A 23,808-nucleotide genomic window follows, 5' to 3' on the forward strand; every position below is an offset into this window, starting at 1 on the left:
ATAATGCTTTTGTATTTAGTGGAAGGGCTGTCATTAAACCGGAACTTTCCAAGGAACATAAAGTGCTTTCTTGAGAATGTCTTCTCACAAATGGAGCATTTTGAGTTATAGTGGTGATTCTTATATTTCTAAGGTAGTTTCCTATCTGAAATAATTTAGAATCCACCCCTATTTAAAATATCTAAGAGTAATTTCACTGTAAATTCCTGAGACAAATTCCAATTCTGAATTTAAGAAGTCAGAATTTTTAAAGCATCACAAACCCATAAAGGATTTAGTCTAGGAACCAGTTCTGGTCTAACAAGAATATTATTTGATTCTTGGCTCTTGGTTTCTTTTCAGTAATACTGTAAAAGCTTTAGGCTGGCTAGTCAGGTATTCAGAGATTGAGGATTTGTTTTAGAAGAGAATATATTCTAATAAAATGAGAATTGCTTTTCCTTACCTTCAGGGCTCTGAAATTTCATAGGTTTTATGGGCTATGAACATTTAGGAGCACATTATTAATTCATTCAGCAGATACTTACCGAGCATCCTTTATATGCCCAGGACATGGCATGAAGCACTGAAGGTATACCTGTGAAGAAGAAAGACAACTGCTGCCTTAGTGGAAACTCGCAGTCTAGTGAAAGGGACTGATGAATAACCAGCTAATTACAATACAGTTGTGATTGGTACTGTAATGGGGAAGAACGGGTCCAAGAGCTTTGGGAGCCTTTTTGAGGGACAGTGAGATTTTTGGAATGTGCAGTGCATGGGACCAGGTAATAGAGGACTTTTTATGCCATCTTGAGGACTTCCTTCAATAGATCATGGACTGCTATTGAAGGTTTATATTTTGGAAGGCTGTGTTTTAGTTTCTGTTTTCCTACGGATAATAGTAATGCTCTATTTGTTAGGACAGATGAACTGCTGTAACAATCCTAACATCTCAGTGACTTCAAACAGTAGGATTTTGTCTGTTTTCATCATTACTTCAATATGGCAAGAAGGCTCCCAGGGACTCACACTTGCTCATCTTGTAACAATGCCAGCTTTGAATCCTCAAACTTGCCCTGGAAGGGGAGGAGCTAGAGTGGTAAATCCTGCAGGGGTTTATAGGCAGGCCTGAAAGGCACACATCACTTTTCCCCATTTCCATTGGCCAGAAGCTTCTCAGCCGTATGACCCCAGGCCAGATGGGAGATGGGGAAATGTAGTCATTGGGTGTGTCCAGGAGGAGGACCAAAATGATCTGCTGAACACAAAGCATTGTCTTTACCACAGAGGGACAATTCGAATGAATGAATGAATGAATGAAAAAACTCACGAGAAAGTAAAGATGATCCATAATTCCATCACCCAGAAATAATCATAATAAGAAATTGTGTTTTTAAAACTGTATTATCTTACTACAATAGCAGCATACTCTTGACAGATTTGGAAAATATATAGAAACACAGGGAAAATAGAAATTATTCCCCCTACCAAGAGCTCACTGGAGTTTTTGTTGTTATTTTGGTCTATGCAGTTGACTTCTGTGTCTTTACTGTTTTACAGTCTTTTCCTCCACTTAATACAAGCACTTTACAGATCATTGAAAATTCTACATTTTAAAGGCTGCATTATATTTATTGTGGATGTGCTGTAATTTTCTAATAAGTTTTCTCCTGTTGGACGTTTCTGTAATGTATGACATTTTTGCCATTAAAAATGCTGAGATGTATCCCTTATTTAGAGTCAGTTGAATAGGGGTGCCCCTCTCACCCAACCTTGGTCAGTCAGATGTTGCCCAGGAGTTTTGGAACTCCAACTGAGATTCTGGGTTATACCCTTTGAACTCATGTGCCATGCCTGAGACTGCAGTCTTGGTGTGGGCATGGGTGGGCTTGGGAAAATCAGAAGGCAAAGGAACTGAGTGAGAAGGTGACATCATCAGTCAGGCACAGAGGACTGCCTGGTTTCCTGGTGGGTTAGGCGAGACTCAGCTGTACATGCGTCCCTACCCTTGAGTTCTGTGCGGCACTCCGTCTTGTGTATGTGCGTATTTACCTAAGATTGCTCTAATCCAGATCCTTTCAAGGAACATTGTATCCCTATTGCACGGTTGAAAGAAGAGCACACAAGTCAGAAGATTAAAATCTTTGCAAGTTGTTAGGACTGATCATGATCATTCATCGGTGACACAGCAGTAAGACTCTGGCTCAAAAGGTGGAAGAAAATGAAATACTAAGTGTGAGAGTGCTTTGTACAGGTCTGTACAGTTGTTGGCAGTTACGCTTTTTGTGAACCCTGATCTTATTTTTTAGTGCATATTTTTTAAATTTCTGCTTTTCCTGTATCCATTTTAGATTCTCAACACACATGTTAATAAGTGGGATGCAAAAACAAAACAAAACACAGTGTTCTAAATGCTATTTATCTCAAATAGCACAAGTGGGGTGTAGAATATAAAGAAACTTAAAGGCAGTTTAATAATGCTGATAACGAAAGCAAATGGATTATGGGGAGGAACAGGTCCAGATTCCACGTTTGAATGTGGTTATGTCATACTGGCTGAATCTATAACATTCCTCTAAGGGCACATTTAATAGTTTACTAGACACCCCCTCTCCACCTAGCGAAGAGTTTGTTGCCCAGAATTATGTAAATCCTACTCTGATGGACAACAATCTTTGCACGTTTAACTCTTTGAGACTCAGTAAGGGCTTCATATGTATCTTTATAAAAAGGACACGGGACATGTCCTTTTTATAAGGACATGTTGAATGTCTCATCCAAAGTCAATGTTAGCTTTCTTCTCTCTGGGTCTTTCTCATTCATGTATTACATGAGGAAGAAGCATGGTTTAGTCACAACTCTCTCACTATTTATCATTGTTAGGCTTTTATCTTATTGAGAACATATGAATCACAATTTAAGATTTAAAAAAATATATATACTGTAGCCTTTATTCAGTGTGGACTCTTAATCCTTCCAGCATTCTATTGCAGATTAGTCCTGAGAAGCAGATCAGTGGGAATGGGCTCTTGGGAACTCAAAATCCATTTCTAAGTGGCATGAAACGAGAGTCCTAACTCTCGCGTATATTTGTAAATAATTTGATGGGATTTCTATATTCAGTTTTAAGCTTATATTTGCACTCACATTTTTATTGTAGAAGTCATATAATATAGAAATGTTGATGGTAAAAAGTGCCCCCTTTTTTCTACCGTCCTCTTCTCCAGTCCCATTCCCACCATTGTTAACAGTTCACTGTGTAGGGTAATTTTTAGATGACCTTATTCTTGCCCTAGTCAGTAAGAAGATGAAAACACCTTCCTCTGGTCAGATGATGATGAGGTCTTACGTGTGTTCAACGGGGAGTGTGTTCAAGAAGCCCAAGCCAGAAACCCCATCCTCTCCCCAGTCACCAAGTCCTCCACCTCCCAGCGTCCTCCTGCTCTGCTGCACACATGGCTTAACATCCACTTTACCCCTGCAATCCACTCTTCATACTGCAGCCACCACAGTCTCTTCAAAACACAAATTTGATGTTTTCTTTGTAACACCCACGGCTTTCAAACACTTTCACAGCTTTCCCTGTCTCTTAGGATAAAGAGCCAATTACTTAAGGCTGCAGAATACAGCCCTAACCCACCTCTGCAGCCTCATCCTAATCATACTTCCCTTTGCTCTTCGCAGTCTGTCACAGTGGCTACCTTACCGTTTCTTGGTAAATGCTATTTTCCCTCTCTTGAAAATTATTCCCATTCATTCTTCACCATGCCCTTTCATTAGCTTCTAGTCAACCTTCAGAATTTAGTTCCCCTGAAACCTTTCCTGAAGCGTTAGGAAAGTTCTGTTTCATGATTTCACAGCATCACGTATTTCTCCTTCATGGCACTGAAAATGATTAAAATTTTATATTTTGTCATTGTTGCTTATTTGATTAATTCCCCCACTAGACTCCTCGATATCTTAATAGGGTGCCTGGCACATAGTTGGAGCTCTTAATTATTTGGTGAATTAATCATTCCTCCCCATTCCACCTTCATTCCCTATTCTTGATCACCATCACCTTTATTATGGATAATATACCATTTCCCAGTTGTCTAGATGTCTCTTCCAAAATCTACATTGGCCTTCTCAAATCTGTCCACTCTGGATCTTTGTGAGTTGGGTTAAATATAAATCTGATCATGTCTTTCTTTCATAAAGCTGCATTTAGGAAAAAAATCCAAACTCTTTCCAAGCCCTAAAACTCTGCTCTCACGAAATTTCTCTTCACCACTTTTATGTTTTCATCCTAACCTCTTCTTTCTGTTCTGGCCTTCATATAAGCTGGTGGCCCTGCCTAAAATAATTTTCTCTCTCCCTGCACCCCTTCCTCCCCACAAACAAAACATTTAGTTAATTCCTACTCATCCTTTATATCTCGGATTAAAAATTTTCTCAGAAAAAGCCACTATACCTCTTTAATTCTAATAACTTCCATGTTATTTTATTATCTGTCTCCCCAAAACCTTCCATTAGACTATTAGCAAAGCTTACCACTGTGTCCTCTCTAGTTGGTGTGTAATAGGTCTTAACATTGAATGAAGGAATAAACTAACTTCTTGGTCAACTAGCTAGAAAACAAAGTTTAACATCAACTTTATTAAAACCAGAGTATTGGGCTTCCCTGGTGGCACAGTGGTTGAGAATCTGCCTGCCAATGCAGGGGACACGGGTTCAAGCCCTGGTCTGGGAAGATCCCACATGCTGCGGAGCAACTGGGCCCGTGAGCCACAACTGCTGAGCCTGCGCGTCTGGAGCCTCTGCTCCGCAACAAGAGAGGCCGCGATAGTGAGAGGCCCGCGCACCGCGATGAAGAGTGGCCCCCACTCGCCGCAACTGGAGAAAGCCCTCGCACAGAAACGAAGACCCAACACAGCCAAAAATAAACATAATAAATAAATAATAAATAAAAAATTAAAAAAAAAAAACCCAGAGTATTTTTGGCAGACAGTCTTCATCATTTGGACAATTCAATTAACATTTATTGAATGAATGAGCTACATTTTGTGGATCAACTAATTCAGCTGGTGAGGGTTTTACTTGGAGGCTTTCATCCTGGCAGGCTCATTGTGCAAAGACATAGCCTTATTCTAAGTAAAATGTTCTGTGAGAGTCATATTAAAGTTTTTGTATGACAGAAGTGGATGACTGATATATATCCCCTAATGTTTCAAACCAGACTTACGTCTTTGTCCATGCTACGTCATTCCACTGAATTTGGGATCAGATGCTCTTCCACATTCAAAAGGATGCCAACATTCTTTAAAGTCCCAGTGATTACCAAAAGGGGGTGATACTAAGTTTAAAAACATAGGAGGACTGTTTGGTTGTCACAAGGACTGGGGATGCTATTTGTATTTCCTAGGTGGAGCCAAGGATGCTAAATGTCTTAAAAGCTGGGAGTCCTGCACAACAAAGTATTGCCCTGCCTAATTTGTCAATTATACCGCTGCTGGGAAGCATGGAAGGAGTCGCAGAAGAGGTTCCTGAATGCCAGAGATAAAGTTATCCATTAACACCTAACTAAATAGACCTACGCATGGTTTCCCATTTGGGCATGAATATGGCAGCTTCTTAGAACGTTTCTTATAAAAAACATATAATTAACCAAATACAAGTTTAGTAGCTGAACCCCACATATCTAGTTTTAACCAACTCCAGAGAACATTACACTTCAGTTAACCGTTAATTATCTGATACCCAACTCCTGTCACAAACCCAGCTGAGGCATCCAGGAAGGTGAGCTTATGAAATCTGAGAAGCAGTTATTTCTCAGGAATGAGTCTCTAGATTCTATCCTTGCAGCTAGTTGTCACTCTAGAAAGCTACCTTGAATGCCTTCTTAACTCCCCATAGAAATGCCTTCATAGAACCACAACGATATTCTCTTGACTTTTGTTGAGGATCGATAGAAATAAAAATGAGCCAAAAATGTCTCTTCAACTTTTATAAAGGTTTTATTGAAAAAAATTGTAATATTTTTAATCTAAATATTCTTTAATGTTAGGAAAAAATTTTTCTCATACTTGCTGATATTAGATAATAGGACTAAATTAATTATTTATTTCCCTTTTGCCTTAATTGCTGGGAAACTCAGAGCTCCCATTGTGCTCAATTAGAGTAATTGCTTTTAGCCTAGGTTTTCCTGTAGTATATAGCGCTTTCAGTAGTTGGCTTATGTTCTGTTGTGTATTTTATTTTATTTTTTATTTTTTTTTTAACATCTTTATTGGAGTATAGTTGCTTTACCTGTTGTGTATTTTAGATAAAATTTCCATACAATAAAATGTACATGTGTTTAATATAGTGAATTTTGACAATTTGTATGTCTGGCTTTAACAATCATCAGAACAACTTCATTACCCCAGAGTTCCCTTGTACCCCTTTCCAGTCAATTTTTCCTCCATATGCTGCAACTACTTTCTGATTTCTATGACCATAGATTAGTTTTTGGCTGTTCTTGAACTTTACTTGAATGGAATCAGAATTTGTAATCTTTTAGTCTGGCTTTTTTCACTCAACATAACGTTTATGATATCCACATTGTTGCATGAATCAGTACCTCTTTTTAATTGCTGAGTAGTATTTTACTTTTAAAAATATACTGTAATTTGTTTATTTCTCCTGTATATGGATATTTTTGTTGTTTCCAATACTTGGCTATTATGGATAAAGTTGGTATGAATATTCATATACAATTCTTTGTGAATAGCTCATGTTTTAAAATCTTTGTTTAATGATTTCATTATGAAAGTATCTTTATCGTAAACCTCACATCTGGATGGGGGGGGTGGGCGTGAAAATATAGCAGTGCCAGTATGATTAGATTTACAGTCATAAACACTAAAAACAACTTACAAGTTTTAGTTTCCCATTGTTTTAAAATTGAAGGCCAAGCCAAATATGTAACTTATCCCTTCAGATAAACTTCTGCAATTTGAATAACTTCTCTTTTAAATTCACCTTAAGCTATAGGTTGCTATCCTTTCACATCTTCATTTTATTTGTCCAATAGGCACACCAGATTTAACATATTCAAAGCCAAACTTAATCCCCCACCCCCTGTCAAAAAAAAAAAAAATCTAGCCCTTCCATATTCTCACCTCAATTCTCTTCCCAGTTGCTCAGGCTAAAAGTGTGGCGTCACCTTTGATTCCTCTCTTTTTCATAAACCTCGCACCTAAGTCGATTAGCAAACCTGGTGTGCTCTACCTTCAAAATACAGATAATCAGGAATTCATCCACTTGTCACTCTCTCTACTGCTAACATACTAGTCAAAGCCACTGTCATCTCTTGCTTGGATTAGTGAAATAGCCTCCTAACCGGTCTTCCTGCTTCTGTTATTTGTCCCTAGAGTCTATTCTAAACAGAGCAGCTAGAGTGGTCCTTTCTCCATCTCAGTTACGTCAGTCACTCCTCTGCTTCAATCCAAACATTTTCATTCAGAATAAAAGCCAAAGTTCTTATGATGGTCTACAAGGCCATAAGTAATCTGGCCTCCCAGGACCTTTCCTTACATCATCTACCTCTCCCCTTTCTTGTTCCTCTCCAGTCTCATGGCTGCCTCACTTTCCTTTGAAATCCCAAGAGCAGTCCTGCCTCAGAGCTTTTACGCTGCCTGTTTCTGGGCCAGGAATTCCACTCCTCCGACCTCCAGCCCCTACCTATAGCCCAAGGCTCACTGCCTTACTTTATCCATGTCTCTACTCAGCGTCACTTCATTAGATAGGTCTTGCCTGATCACCTTTTCTAAAGTGAATCCCACCTCCACCCTCAGTGCCAGCAATGTCTATTTGTATTGTATTCTTAGCCCGACCCAGGCCAGACCACAAAGACTGCTTCAAGTTTGAGGATGGGCAAAAATGATGACAAGAACTTGACTGAAGATTCATGAAACAGCTAATAAGCAATGCAAAGAATAAATAAGAAAGTGACTGGGGACACTTGCCCACAGCCTCTCTTGTTTTCTCATGGAGGCTTCTCTGGGATTTGGTGGTCTCCACAGCCCACTTGGAGTGAGAGGTCCACTAGGTAGAGGAGCACAGAACTGTGGGCTTTGCCTCACGCACCTCCTCTCACCCCCCAGCCATTCAACAACCAGAAACAACCTATACTACCTTATCATTCTGCTGCGAAGTGAGACAGATCATCAAGGCTTTGTGCCTGGGTGTCCTTGTGGCTTTGGCACTCTTGCCTTATCTATGCCTGCACTCCAGTAAGGTCTAAGAGTTTTCTAGCCTGCCCTGTTAGGGGCCATGAATTACCACAATGCCTTACTTTCTCCATGATTCTTATTATCACCCAACCTATTATATATTTATTCTGTGCCTATTTGTTGCTTGTCTCCCCAAGTAAAATGTAAGTTCATGAGAACAGAGATTTGACTCTTTTTGTTCACGCTGTATGTCCTCCCCAGTACCTAGAATAGCACCTGACACATAATAATAAATATTCACTGAATGAATTTTGTTCAATGTATTTAACGTGGTTCTATGTAGTCTCCTAAATAATTGGCATCACTGTATACACTTCAGTGGCTGTTGATATCAAATGAAACCTCTCTTTTTGCTTTTTCCTTTCCTTTGAGTTTCAGAATGTTATTTAGGGGTTGGAATGGCCATGGGAATGTAAGTTGCATACACCTCACACTTGGCACTGGTTTTGCTGCCATGTTAGGAAAGTGAGCTGGGCACTGGGTTTTCAGTAGCCAGAGTATAAGAAAATTTATTGTCTTATTTAATATCTAAAGTTCAAATTACCTCTAATCTAGGGACCTCTTGAATATGATAATGCTGATTCACACTGGAGAATAAAAGATGGCAAAGAATGTATTGAAATTCAGGCTGATTCACAAGTAAAAGGCCTGTTGGAAGCAACATTCTGAGAAAGGTCCCGCTTGCTCAAAAATCTGAATGTTTTGGGGTCTGAATGAGTGTGAATGGTACGGAGACTCAAAATAGAAACTCTAGCTTCTCATTGATTCAGTCCAACAAATAATTTTATCAAAGGTCTAGTATATCAGATACTCCCTTCAAATATGTAATCCTGACTGTGATCTATTTTTTTTTTTAAGTCAACGTCGTCTCTATAGTAAAATATTTTCTACTAGATGACCGAGAAAATCCAACTCCCTGGTGGTCAATAAGTAGCATTCAGTGAGCACCCATGTGTGCAGATTACAGCACTAAGCTCTGACCTAAAGGAGTCTGCAATTTCTATCTGCCTGTGGGTATTGGTTGAAAGGAGAATGATAAGCTTGCCTCTCTTTCCCTGTAAGTCTCATTGCTTCCAGTGGAAGAAAAGATGTTGACTAATAAAACTGTTTTATAGATCATCTCTTTTTGTAATACAGAAACAACTAAAATTTCTTTTGCAGATTTTGATAGAATATTTGATATTGACCTAATACCAGTTTGATATTACATCAGCTCATTTTGGAGCCAAGGTGGATCTCATGCCTGGGAGGGTAGTGAATCTTGTATATCTGACTCATCTTCCCCAAATACTCGAAGACCATGGTCAGGAAGATGGTTACTACGGCTCTTGTAAGAAAAGGGCATTCCACACCAAATTCTGGTCAGAAATAATAAATATGGAAAACGGAATAATCAGCTTTTTAAGAAGCCATGTATAGGGACTTCCCTGGTGGTCCAGTGGTCAAGAATCCGCCTTCCAATGTGCAGGACATGGGTTTGATCTCTGGTTGGGGAACTAAGATCCCACATGCCGTGGAGCAACTAAGCCCGTGGGCCGCAACTACTGAGCCCGTGTGCTTTAGAGCCCTGCGCCACAACTAGAGAGAAGCCTGTGGGCCGCAACGAAAGATCCTGCATGCCGCAGCTAAGACCCCATGCAGCCAAATAAATAAATAAATAAATATTAAAAAAAAAAGAAGCCATGTACACATAAAAACTGAATGTGCAAAGTCAAATATTCATGTGGCTCCTGTGAAGGGCTTTGCTAAATTAAACAATCTGGAATAGATTAACTCTAGGCAGAGGGGTTTGGCCGAGGATGAGGAGGCCCAGCTCTGGTTGATCACAGAGCCACACAAACAAGACAGGTAAGGAGAATTTTTTTAAAAAATATTTATTTATTTATTATTTTATTTATTTATTTTGGCTGTGCCGGGTCGTAGTTGAGGCACACAGGATCTTCGCTGCGGCATGCAGACTTCTTAGTTGCAGCATGCATGTGGGATCTAGTTCCCTGACCAGGGATCAAATCCAGGTCCCCTGCACTGGGAGCATGGAGTCTTACCCACTGGGCCACCAGGGAAGTCTCAGTAAGGAGAATTTAAACCAGCACAGAAAAGTCACAGATAGAAAGAGTTCAAACCAGAAAAACCCTAAACAACAAAACAAAACATACAAACAAAAAAAACACAAGTTAATTGGCAGAAAATTCCTTGTTTCAACTCTGATGACTGTCAATGCAGTTCACTTAGAACGATGAACTTGAGACCAGGTACGACCCCTTGACTAGTTATTTCACAAAGAATCAATCCTTAGAAAATGGAAGGTCCTTTCTTCTGTAAGTCATGCCTTACCCAGAAGTCACAGGCTTCCTGGAATGCCTATTAAAAATCCAAGATCTCCTGGAAATGACTTTGAAACACAATTTTCAATATTATTGACCCACCCAGCCATTCCTAGATGTACAGATTGTACAGTCACATGCTGTGTGACTGGAACAGAGGACCAGGAGGAGAGAGCAGGAACAGAAGAGACACTTTTGCTATTGACCACTACTTTTTGTCTTTAAAGATCACATACGTCTTTGACTTTTAATTATGGAAAATTTCTAATACAGATACAAAAGTAGAAACAATAGTATAATAAATTCTCATGAGCTCATCACTCAGCTTTACCTGTTAGCAATATTTTCTTTTTCATTTCATCCATCTCTCCCTTATTTTATTTTATTTTTATTTCTGTAGGAGTATTTTAGCAACTCTCAAACATTATTATCATTTCACCCATAAATACTATATCTTTCTTTTTTTAGCAAAAATCACAATACTGTTATCCCCATCCTCAACAAAATTAACATTAAATTTTTTTATCATCTAATATATATCTAAATCTATGTTCAGATTTCCTCAGTTGGCTTAAAAATGGCTTTTGATAGTTGGTTTGTTTGAATTGGGATTCAAGGAAGGTCCACACTTTGCATTTGATTGCTATATCCTTTAAATCTATTTTATTTATTTATTTATTTTAACATCTTTATTGGAGTATAATTGCTTTACAATGGTGTGTTATAAATCTATTTCAATTGATGAGTTCATCTCCCCTTCTCTACCCTCCTGATGTTCATTGATCGAAAATTTGGGTCAAGTGTCCTGTAGTATCTCCTAAATTCTGGATTTTTCTGATTGCATTTCCATGGTGTCATTTAAAATTTTCCCATATCCCCTATATTTTTTGTAAACTGAGTTAGATTTGGAGAAAGAATTAAATTCAGGGTTACTTACTTACTTATTTTGGCAAGAACACTTCATTAGCTGTGCTGTAATCTTCCTACTGCATCATGTTAGTAGGAAGTGATAGCTTGATCAACGGGTTCAGGTATGTTTCTATAATTTTATTTAAAACTCTTAATTATAATATACTACATTCACTGTGGAAAAACTAGAAAATGCAGATAGCAATAAATAAGGAAATAAAAAGCAAGCATGTTCCCACAATTCAAAAAAGACTACCATTTACATTTGGTATATGTCTTTCCAGGTTTTTTCTGTCTTGATTGATTAATCTTGAAACTTTCTCCTTTCTCTCCCTTATTAGACTTATGCTGCCCTTTTAAATATCATCCAATAAATCCTTCAGTTAATGAATATTTGGGGGTGCCTATTATTATTATTATTATCATTATTATTAATGATACTAGAAAGAAGAAAGGAAGGGAGGAAGAGTGCAGTTTGAGCACCCGTATGTAGCAGTGCTTTTACATTATTTTTTACTTATCTTCACAATGACCTTCTCAGAGAGGAATTATAGTCCCATTTTGTAAAAGAGGAAGTTGACACTCAGGCCTCCTGGAGTCTTTAACTCTGAGCCCAGAGTGCTGAAGACTTCTGATTCAAATCTAAAGTCCTAACATTCATTTCCTTCCTGAATTTTGTGATACTAATATCAAACAGGACCATTCTATCTAGTCAGTTAAAAATGTACTTGATGGGCATGAAAAAATGTAATCGTTGCTTAAAATGCTTGAGAGATTTTATTTGATCTTTAATTTAGCAAGGCAAACTCATTTAGGCATGAAAACAAAGTGCAGAAAGTTCTCTATTTTTCAGAGATTAAAAAAAAAAGTTTTGCATGTTTTCTATGTTCTACTTCATCTTTACTGTTTATATCTTTTCTTGTGGTAGTGATAGTTAAGAGTCTTTAACTTAAAGTAGGTAAAAGAATGGAAAAGTGTATAAAAATCTATGATGGAGGAGACTGGGTTTGGCGCTATCTACAAATCCTGAGTCATACCAATTCTTACACGAGTTAATTCAAAGAAGCACAGAATTTTAGAACTGGAGGGTATTTTAAAGCTCATGTTCTGGAACATTCTTAATATATAACAAAGAGACTAAAACCCCAATGGGTTCAGTGACTCTCCTCAGGTCACTCAACTGCTTTGATGTCAAGGCATGACTTGAACTCAACATCTTTGACCTTCAGTTGTATGTCGCCACTGTGTAAGTTTAACCCATTTTGAGAATTTTTCCCTCTATGAACAGCAGGAAATGCTTAAACAATCTTTTCATTACACTTAGGAAGGGCACTGGGTTTACCGGATTCAGAAGCATGTCCTACAGTTGTAAAACATGTGCCAAGAATGTTTTCCTACTATTGTGAAAGCTGAGGGCCAAAGGATATAAAGAGGGACTTCAGACAGGGAGAGAAAACATATTTAAATAAGGCTACAATTATATTTTTTCTAATTTCTTTAATCCTCTGCAGGAAAAGTTTAAATAAATGTGCCTTTTAGAACCACTTTAATTCCAAAATAAAAGTAGAAGCATATAAGCTTGTTTGTAATATTATATACCATACTTTAAAAAATAGAAATACTTGAATATAGAAAAGTACAAAAATGTAAAACTCACTAGGGAAAATTAAAGCAAAATCTTTTACTATGCTAGACTTTAAAATGCAAACATGAAAGTTAAAAATAAGTGACAGGAAACAGCTAATTGTTCACTCAGTAACAAGCTCTTGGGACAATGGTTTGAAGCAGCTAGATGATGTGTTTCATATCCAGTTTCCTACAATTTTGTATAAACATTGCCTCTCTGTTTCCTTCATGGATAAATTTAACCTAAAAATCAGTCTCAGTGTCTCCAGTGCTGTCCTGTTTGTAGGGCAATAATCAGTCCACAGGTTTTTGACACTTTGTGGCTCACAGGATATCCTTCAGCAGACGTGCGTTACTTACCCATTTTCTAATGGTATTTCTGGACTGTGAACAGGGACCGGTGGTGCCACATGGTATATGGCTATTTATTCTGGCTTCTAAGCAACTGGAATGCGAGGGACTATTTAGTTCCACAGCGTTTGACAGAAGGGAACAGATTTGCTAGATGAGGTTGAAAACAAGCATGTCATAGTAGGCCGAGAATAAACTGGCATAAATGTAGTATCCTTCCTATATGCGTACCTGGTAGTAAAGAATAATATCAAATACCACCAACTTTCAACCCGAATAAATATTTTTAAAAATACATAATGGGGGAGAAGGAACACTGATGTACCTAACAACTAACTTCAACAATTATCAGCTCATAGCTAATCTATTTTGCCCCCATCTATGCCCCTGCCCTGACTATATTAAAGCAAATTCTAGACATCAAATTATTTTATCCATAAATATTTTAGCACTTATCTCTACAAGACAGGGACTCTTTTTTTAAAAAGCAACCACAATACTATATCTCACCTAAAAATTGGACAATAAAAATTTAATTCATTAAACATACAGTTACTATTGAAATTTCTTTTTTTTTTTTTTTGGCTGTGCAGCTTGTGGAATCTTAGTTCTCCGACCAGGGATCAAACCCAGGGCCCCAGCAGTAAAAGCACAGAGTCCTAACCACTGGACCACCAGGGAATTCCCCTTCCTTTGTTTTCTTTTAACTTTGTATGTGTGAATCAGTATCGAAGTAAGATCCATAAATTGCAATTGGCTCCTTCTTAAATATTTTTTAAATTAAAATTTAAAAAAATTTTTAATTGTGGTAAAATACACATAACATAAAATTTACCATCTTAACCAATTTTAAGTGTTCAGTTCTGTAGTGTGGTACATTCATATTGTCATGCCACCATCACCATCATCCGTCTCCAGAACTCTTTTCACCTTGCAAAACTGAAACTCCATGTCCATTAAACAACCACTCCCCACTCCCCCATCCCCTAGCCCCTTGGCAACCACCATTCTACTTTCTGTCTCTGAATTTGACTACTCTAGATGCCTCAGATAAGTGCAATCATACAGTATTTGTTTTTTTGTGACTGGCTTACTGCACTTAGCATAATGGTCTCACAGTTCATCCATGTTGTAGTATTCAGAATTTCATTCCTTTTTAAGGCTGAATACCATTCTATTGTAATGTATATACCACGTTTTGTTTATTCATCCGTTGATGAACACTTGGGTTGCTTCCACCTCTTGGCTATTGAGTAATGCTTCTATGAACATGGGTGTACAAATATCTTCGAGACCCTGCTTTAAATTCTTTTGGATGTATACCCAGAGGCAGAATTACTGGATCTTATTGGAATTCTATTTTTTTTTTTTTCTTTTCAGGGACCATCATTTTCCTTAGGGGGTGCACCCTTTTACATTCCAGAAATAGTGCACAAGTGTTCCAAGTTCTCTACATCCTTGCCAACTCTTGTTATTTTCTGATTTTTATGGTGTTTTTTTCTTTGTTTGTTTGTTTTAAACAGTATCCATCCTAATGGTTGTGAAGTGGTATACCATTGTGGTTTTTTTTTTTTTTTTTTTTTTTTTTTTAAAAGAGGTCTCCCTCTGTTAAGGTCTAGTGTTTTTTTTTTTATTTTTTATTTTATAGCTACTTTATTTATTTATTTATTTATTTTTGGCTGTGTTGAGTCTTCGGTTCGTGCGAGGGCTTTCTCTAGTTACGGCAAGTGGGGGCCACTCTTCATCGCGGTGCAGGGACCGCTCTTCATCGCGGTGCGCGGGCCTTTCACTATCGCAGCCCCTCCCGTTGCGGGGCACAGGCTCCAGACGCGCAGGCTCAGTAGTTGTGGCTCACGGGCCCAGCTGCTCCGTGGCATGTGGGATCTTCCCAGACCAGGGCTCGAACCTCTGTCCCCTGCATTAGCAGGCAGATTCTCAACCACTGCGCCACCAGGGAAGCCCTACCATTGTGGTTTTGATTTGTATTTCCATAATGATTAATGATGAGCATCTTTTCATTTGCTTGTTGGCCTTTTGTACATCTTCTTTGGAGAAATGTCTATTCAAGGCCTTTGTCCATTTTTCAAACAGTTTGTTTTTTGTTGTTAAGTTGTAGGAGTTCTTTATATATTCTGAATATTAACCCCTTATCAGATACATGATTTGCAAATATTTTTTCCCATTCCATAGGTTAAATTTTCAATCTAATTGTATCTTTTGATGTGTAGAAATTTTAAATTTTGATGTATTCCAATTTATCTATTTTCACTTTTGTTGCCTTTGTTTTTGGTGTCATATCCAACAAACCATTGACAAATCCAGTGTCATGAAGCTTTTCCCCTATGTTTTCTTCAAAGAGTTTTTATAGTTTTAGATCTTACATTTAGGTCTTTGATACATTTTTAGTTAATTTTTTTATTTGGTGTAAAGTAAGAGTCTTAAATCTCTTTTAATCTATAGATCTCTCACTTTCTTCTTTTTCTCTCTTCTGCCTACTGCTCTCATTTTCCTCCCTGCAATTTATTTGTTGAAAAAACTCGGTTGTTTGACCTGCAGACTGGGTTTTGTTGACTGCATCCTTGTGGTTTCCTTTAACAGGTTCCCCTGTTTCGTTTCACTGCATTTCCCTATAAGCTGGTAGCTGGCTCTAAAGGTGTGATTTGATTCTAGTTTTTTTGTTTCTGTTTTTTTTTTTGGCAAGAATACTTCGTAGGTGATATAAGCACATCAGGAAGCACATAGTATCTGGTTGTCTTTTCTGTTGTGATGTTAACCACCACTGAAAAATAATTACTAGAATCTATTCATTCATAAAGTTTACAAAAAAAGTGATATTTTAATTCTCTCATTCCCTTTTCACTTATTTATTGGGAAACTTCTGTGCAGAGAAACTTCTCATCAACTAATTAATTACCTTAGTTTAGAGGTCATATAAGAAATGAGATAAATATTTGATTCTTTCCTTTAATTTAACAATTTTCAAAATAATGAGTTGCTTCCCTAGTAGCCTCCAAAAGTGAGAAATGTATTTTCTTTTTTGTTTTATTATAAGCACATCATGAACTCATGAAAAATGTTTGACGTATCTCAATTCATTTTATTAATGAATTTATTAATCTTATTTGTTAATCTTAATTTGTGAATGAATTTATTAATCTTATTTGTGCTCAAGTTGCCCCATCTTTTTCAGTGGAAGCCTCCTCAATTTGACTCTTGCCTCTTTTTTGAAATAGTTATATTAATCTTTGATAGCTTTCTTCCTTTCTGTAATCATAAGCTGTTCCAGGCTTTTTTTTTAATATTTTCTTCTGCAGATCAAGAATCAGCCAATTTCTGAGGATCCCTGATTCCTTTTACTGAGAAATTTAGAGATGAAAACTTGGGGTATAAAATGTGCTCATTGTTACTGAATTGTCCATTACTTCTAGACCTTTTCAATGGACTTATAGTGTGTGTGTATATATATGTATGTTTATGTATACATAATATAAAATACAATATATTACATATATATAGTATAAAAGATAACAAAACATTATTAATTCATCCTGATACTGCCAATACAGGAAAAACTTTAGCTGATGTTACATCTGTAGTCCTTTCTCTCATACTTTACTTTATTCTCATAAGACACACACACAAGCCTCAACATCACAATAGAAACACTACCATCAGTAATAAGATTATTTAGGACTTCCCTGGTGGCCCAGTGGTTAAGATTCTGCACTCCCAGTGCAGGGGGACTGGGTTTGATCCCTGGTCAGGGAACTAGATCCCACATGCTGCAACTAAAGATCCCACATGCCGCAACTAAGACCTGGTGCAGCCAAGTAAATAAAAATAAAATAAATAAAAATATTTTTTAAATTACTAGAAGAATAAAAAGATTATTTAAAACAGTTTATAAAATATTTTCTTCGTTCCCTTGTCCTTAAAGTATATCTCACTAGGAATGTACAAGTAGATTGCTATACTTATCTAACTTTTAAATAACACCTTTGTTGAGATATATGGATAATTCATACGTCATACAATTCACACATTTCAAGTGTAAAATTCAGTGGTTTTTGGCATATTCACAGAGTTGTGCAACCATTGCCACAATCCATTTTAGAACATTTTCATTATGCCAGAAAGAAACCCTGTACACATTAGCAGTCAGTCCTCATTTTCCCCCAACTGCCCTCCCAGCCCTAGGCAAACACTAACCTACCTTCCATCTTTGTGAATTTGTCTAATCTGGATATTTTACATAAACGGAATCATATTATATGTGATGTTTTGTGTCTGGCTTCTTTCACTTAGCATAATGTTTTCAAAGTTCATCCATGTTGTAGTATATATTAGTACTTCATTCCTTTTTATTACAAAATAATATTTCATTGAATGGTTATACTGGATTTCATTTGCCATTCATCAGTTGATGGACATTTGGATGGTTTCCACTTTTGCCTATTAGGAATAATGCTTCTATGAACATTTGTGTACAGTTTTTGCATGAACATGTGTTTTTATTTCCCTTGGGTATATACCTAGAAGTGAAATTGATGAGCCATAGAGTAACTCTATGTTTAACTTTTAAGGAACCGCTAGACTGTTTTCCAAAGTGGCTGGACCATTTTACATTCCCACCTGCATTGTGTGAGTGTTCCAAATTTCTCCACATCCTCCTCAACACTTGTTATTATTTGACTTTTTGATTACAGCCATCCTAGTGATAGCTCATTATGGTTTTGACTTGTATTTCCCTCCTATCTCTTGCTTGCTTTATGCTTAATTTGCTCTCTTTTTCCATTGTGTTAAAGTGGAAGTTTAAGTTTTAATTTCAGATCTTTCTTCTTTTTTAATATAGGCATTTACAGCTACAAATGTCCCTTTAATCACAGCTTTTGCTGCATCCCATAAATTTTGGTATGTTGTGTCTTCATTTGCATTAATTTCAAAGTATTTTCTATTTTTTCTTGTGATTTCTTCTTTTACTGGTGATATAGATGTATGCTGTTTAATTTTCACATAATTTTTAGTATCCCAAATTTCTTTCTATATTGATTTCTACTTTCATTCAATTGTGGTTGGAGAACATACTTTGTGTGATTTCAATCATTTTAAATCTATTGAGTTTGATCTATGGCCTAGCATATGGTCTGTTCTGGAGAATGTTCCATGTGTACTTGAGAAGAATGATGTGCATTCTGTTTTTGTTGGGTAGAGTTGTTCTACAGATGTCTGTTAAGACTAGTTGGTTTACGGAGTTCTTCAAGTCTTCTATTTTCATGCTAGTCTTCTATCTAGTTATTCTATCCTTACTGAAAGGGGGGTATTTGAATTGACTATTTCTCCCTTCAATTCTGTTGGGTTTTGCTTCAGGCATTTTGGGGCTCTGTTGTTAGAAGCATACGTGTTTATAATTATTATATCTTCCTAATATATTGATACTTTAGTCATTATAAAATTCTTTTTATCAATAGTAAATAATTTTAAAGCCTCTTTTGCCTGATACTAATATAGCCACGCCAGCTTTCTTACGGTTGTTTATATGATATATCTTTTTCCATCTTTTTCCTTTCAACCTATTTGTATCTTGAATCAAAAATGTCTTGTAGATAGTATATAGTTGAATCTTGCTTCAGTTGGGAATTGGGAGAATGGGAGCTCCATCTTGTTGGCCACAGCTGCTCAGAGTGGAGTTTTCTTTTTACTGAACTAGAGATGGGGGAAGAGGGGAATGGGTTGTGGCTCAAGTGCCATAGACTGACAGTTCTTACTGAGATGTAGTAGATTTTCTTGAGTAAACATTTCATTTGCTGTATGACTTTAGGACAATTTACAGAGCTGTTAAATGTTTTTTAAAAATAATTTTCACCATTTATGGTTGTTTCACTGGAGAGCAGGTCTGTAGAACTCCTCACCCTGCCATTCAGATCATCTCCTTATTTAAATTTTGATTGTAAAAAATTTCAAACATATGAAAAAGAGAGAAACCAATATAATAAATCTTCATAAGCTAAATATTCATTTTAAGCAATCATGAAACATGTGGTCATGTCTTACCTTCTTTTCCTTCCTCCTTTAGATTATTTTTGAAGCAAATCTTTAATATCATATAATTTATTCTATAAACATTGCTTTTAAAAGTCAGTTAGTCTCTCTCTCTCTTCCTCTCTCTCTCTCTCTCTCTCTCTCACACACACACACACACACACAGACACACACACACACAGACACACACACCCCTCCCTCCCTCATTGCTCAGCAGTCCTACCTCTGTCACATATCAAGTATCCGTACATGTTTGGAACTGTTTCTGGGCTCTTTATTCTGTTCCATTAGTGTTTTTATTCATTCCTGTGCCAATACCACACTGCTTAAATTATTTTTGCTTTGTAAACTTTAACACCTAGTAGATCAAGTCTTTCCACCTTCGCCTTCTTCAAAAGTGTCTGAACAAATCTTGGCCCTTTTCATTTCCATATAAATTTTATAAACAGTTTGTCATACAGCTTTCAAGATTTAGGAAAATTTGGCTAATTTTTATCAAATTCAAAAACAAAAGAATGTATGCTATTATTTTAATTCTACTAAGATTTATTTTAAATAACAGATGTGTAATCTAAAAATTAAACTCATAAATATAGACTTGGTAAGTGTCTCCTACTATAGTACATGTACTTATTTATGCTATTGGTCCAGACAGTCATTGAAATCAGAAGGCATATAGCTGCAAGTCAATCTATGGTCTTTGTGCAAGGGAAAATTTAAAGGTCCTTTATCTTCCTCTAGCCTCTAATTAAAAATTTGCAGGTTAGGACTTCCCTGGTGGCACAGTGGTTAGGAATCCACCTGCCAATGCAGGGGACATGGGTTCGACCCTGGTCCGGAAGGATCCCACCTGCCACGGAACAACTGAGCTCATGCACCACAACTACTGAACTCACGGTCTAGAGCCCGTGAGCCACAACTACTGAGCCCACGAGCCACAACTACTGAAGCCTATGCACTTAGAGCCCAGCTGCACAACAAGAGAAGCCACTGCACCGCAACGAAGAGTAGCCCCCGCTTGCCGCAACTAGAGGAAGCCCATGCACAGCAGCGAAGACCCAACGCAGCCAAAAATAAATAAATAAATAAATAAATAAAATTTTTAAAATTTGCGGGCATTTTGCATTTGTCAAAAAAAGCAATTAGAGAGAATCTTAAAATTTAGCACTGCCTTAATAGCTGAATGAAGGGCCATATAAATACATAGATATAGAAGCTGAGTCAAATATGGTGCATATTGAGGGATACTAAAGAACCCCTGAAGGAGCCCAGAGAAGGATATTGGAAATAAGGGGTCATTGCCTTGTCTATTCCACCCCTCCTTCTTAGTTTTAAATCTGATTGAGCCCCTAGTAACAAAGTAACAAGTGGGATGTTAGAAAGGTGTTGATCTCTTGTCTAGATTTTGGGTTTTGTCCAAATACCCACTAAATAGATCTATTTTATTTTTCAAAATGCCTGGTGTTAAAGTGCTTAATTCAGTTGAACCTAGAAGGTGGGCTGTGGAGAAGTGGAGTAGCTTTGCATCAAGTATTGACCTTGACCTTTGCACAGAGCATTCTGCAGTACCTATCTTTCCTGCTTCTTGGACAACAGACTGAACTTGCTACTTGCCTCTGTCTATGATACCTGCCTTCCATGCTGCCAGCTCCTGTTTCTTCCTAGGACTTATGCTATCTGCCAACTCCTAGGTTTCTCCTGGGTAAAATTATGGAGAAGCTAATCATATACCTAACCAGTGTACATGCTGGAAAAACTCCATGTTGGCCCAAAGAAAGGACTTGTCCACAGGCCCCACAGTTCTGATGCAAGGCTTCCTGGCGGATCTGCCAACAGCCAAACCTTATGTAGAGTCTTGAGCAGTTTGACACTCCCAGATTCCTTTATTTAGCTAACAGGTGGCCCTGGATCCTACAGCTGTGACCAAAGTCTCACAGACAATCAGCCTTTTGTTGGAGTGAAATGAAGACGGTTGGCTTCCTATGAACATAACTAGAGTCCCCGATAGAGCCCTTTACATAGGGTTTTTAGGAGTTCAGTGATCCACCAGAGCTGGTAAACGGTCCATGGTTCCATTCACTGCAATTCTGTAACTTTCATTTCCTGGACCCCGAAAGAGATTGGCACAAACTTTACTATGTGACTAATTTCAAGAGTAATTCATGCTACATTTAAAAGAGTGAAAGGGATGGGTAGAACTAGTTTGAATAATGTATTTTATTTAGTCACTGTATCCAAAATATTATCATTTCATCATGTAATAAATATAAAAATTATTAATGCAAAAATAAAAAGAGTAATTCATGGATCCCAGCCACAACAGTGGCAGCAACTCCCCCAGTTGAACCAGGCAATAAAACCAGCTGGAGCGAAAGTTTGACATCAGTTCAAGTTTCCTTTATCCAGCTCTCAAGTACTCAAGACTGACATCCCTACCCCTCCATCTCTAAGGATTCTATCCCCCAAACCTAACATCCCGGAGTGAGTGAATGCGCCATTAGCTCAGAGGAGGCTCAGCTCTGACTCTATCAAATGGTCTCTCCACAGGCAGAGATCCCTCTCTCTTACTTCTAGCCATTCCGTCTTAGGCACCGTGTTTCCTGCAATCGGTATGCAGAACTCTTGCCCCACACAGTTCATCAGAGGTTTGGGTGCACCGGGGGGCTTCATTGTCCTGAAAGACTGGCTGCCAATGAGCACGAGGACTGACATGGTGACAGAGGGATCTCCTGAAGGGCTTCTCCTCTATTATGTAGACCTTGGGCTTGGAGATCCAGATGAAAGAACAGGGGGATGCTCTTATCACAATAGGCAGTAATGAAATGGCTTCCTAAATGGTCTCCTCGTGTCCATTCTTTTCCTCTTTTCAACTCTCCACACAGCAGTCAGGAAATCGACTGTGTCCCTCCTTTATTTAAAATCCTTTCCTGTCTCCCACAGTGTGGCCTGCAAGGCCCTGTACGCCCTTTCCAACCTCTCTGATCCTATCCCATGCCACCTTCTTCCTGTGATGTGCTCTAATTTTCTTTTAGTCCCTCAAATGCCATGCTCCCTCCTGCTTTGAGGCCTCTCCACATGCCATTCTCTTTGATTCTTCAATTTATTGATTCCCACTCATCTTTCAGAGCTCAGTTCAAATGTCACTTCCTTAGGGAAGCTGTCCTTGAGTCCCCAGAGCAGATGAACTCCTCATTATACCCTTTATAGCTCTACATCCCATTCCTTCATACTCTGTAATTATAAAGCTGAGTAATTTTTAATGTCTTCCTCCCAATCAGCTTGTAAGATTCATGAGGGCAGAATCTCGGTCTATAAAGGCTCCTTGCTGGATCCTGAGTACCCACGTGGTAGGGGCTTGGTAAATATTTACTGGATGAATAAATTAACAAAAATAAATATGGAAGTTACTGTCATAGGCTTCACCAGCTGGTGAGTACAGGTGTAGTGCTGTAACTTCATGCACTTTCAATAGTTCCACCACATTTGTGACAGCTATGAATTTTTTCCTTCCATGTGACATTCAGATATTAGACAGCTGCAGGAGTGGGTGAATGGCTTCTCCTCTAGTTCATTCTCCTGAGCCTCTCTCTTTTCCCCTCTGGTCCACCCAAAATACCAAGGCAAGTGTGGACACACACACACACACAGCTTTTACACAGCATACAAAGGGCAAAGGTAGGTTTAGAACTCTGGCTTCTTGAATTCTACAAAAATATTTTTTCCTCATTTCTTTATTTAGTGAGATCTGTTAATTGGCCTCATTCTGTTAGAAAATAATGTCAATCAAAAAATAATATAACCCTTCTTTAAGAGCCACAAATTTCTCAAAATTCTAGTTTCCTAGAGATCCTAATAAAAACTCAGACAACTTGGAATAATTTTCTAACAGCACATTTTACACTCACACCCTTATCTTGCCATTTAACATTTCATTTATGTCTAGATTTTGTTTTCTAAAAAGATCATAAGCTGTTTGAGGAGAGAGTTTATGGGTCTTCTACATTATATTCTCCCCATATCTGTGCATAAAAAGGGCGTAACAAATTTTCTCAGTTGTTTTCAGAAAGAGAAATTAAATTGAAAAGGGAAAGAAAATGAACTAACCCCTAGAACAAGTTATTACAAAATTGTACATTCTATAATTATATTTCATGTCCTATGACAAAGGAAAAGGAAGGCTGTAACAAGAAGGTAAAGCTGTACTCTAGCTAGTTGAAATAAAAGCCATGTTAACTGTGAAAATAAAAGTTTCCATTCATAAGTGAAAGACGACAGATTCAGAAATTATCTTTTTAATGGAAAATTATTTTCACAAACTTCTCTGG

General features: G+C 37.6%; 1 long non-coding RNA gene across 2 annotated transcripts in view; it reads right to left on the reverse strand.

The window, feature by feature from the left end:
* LOC130705584 (uncharacterized) overlaps window positions 1–23,808 on the reverse strand; it is a 50,325-nt gene that overhangs the window by 13,023 nt on the left and 13,494 nt on the right. For both annotated transcript variants that reach the window (XR_009005857.1, XR_009005856.1), the window contains exon 2: window positions 528–577. This is a non-coding gene — a long non-coding RNA (uncharacterized LOC130705584). The remainder of the gene's footprint in view (window positions 1–527; window positions 578–23,808) is intronic.

Source organism: Balaenoptera acutorostrata, chromosome 18 (genome assembly GCF_949987535.1).
Source record: "Balaenoptera acutorostrata chromosome 18, mBalAcu1.1, whole genome shotgun sequence".
In the NCBI taxonomy this organism is placed as follows: Eukaryota; Metazoa; Chordata; class Mammalia; order Artiodactyla; family Balaenopteridae; genus Balaenoptera; species Balaenoptera acutorostrata.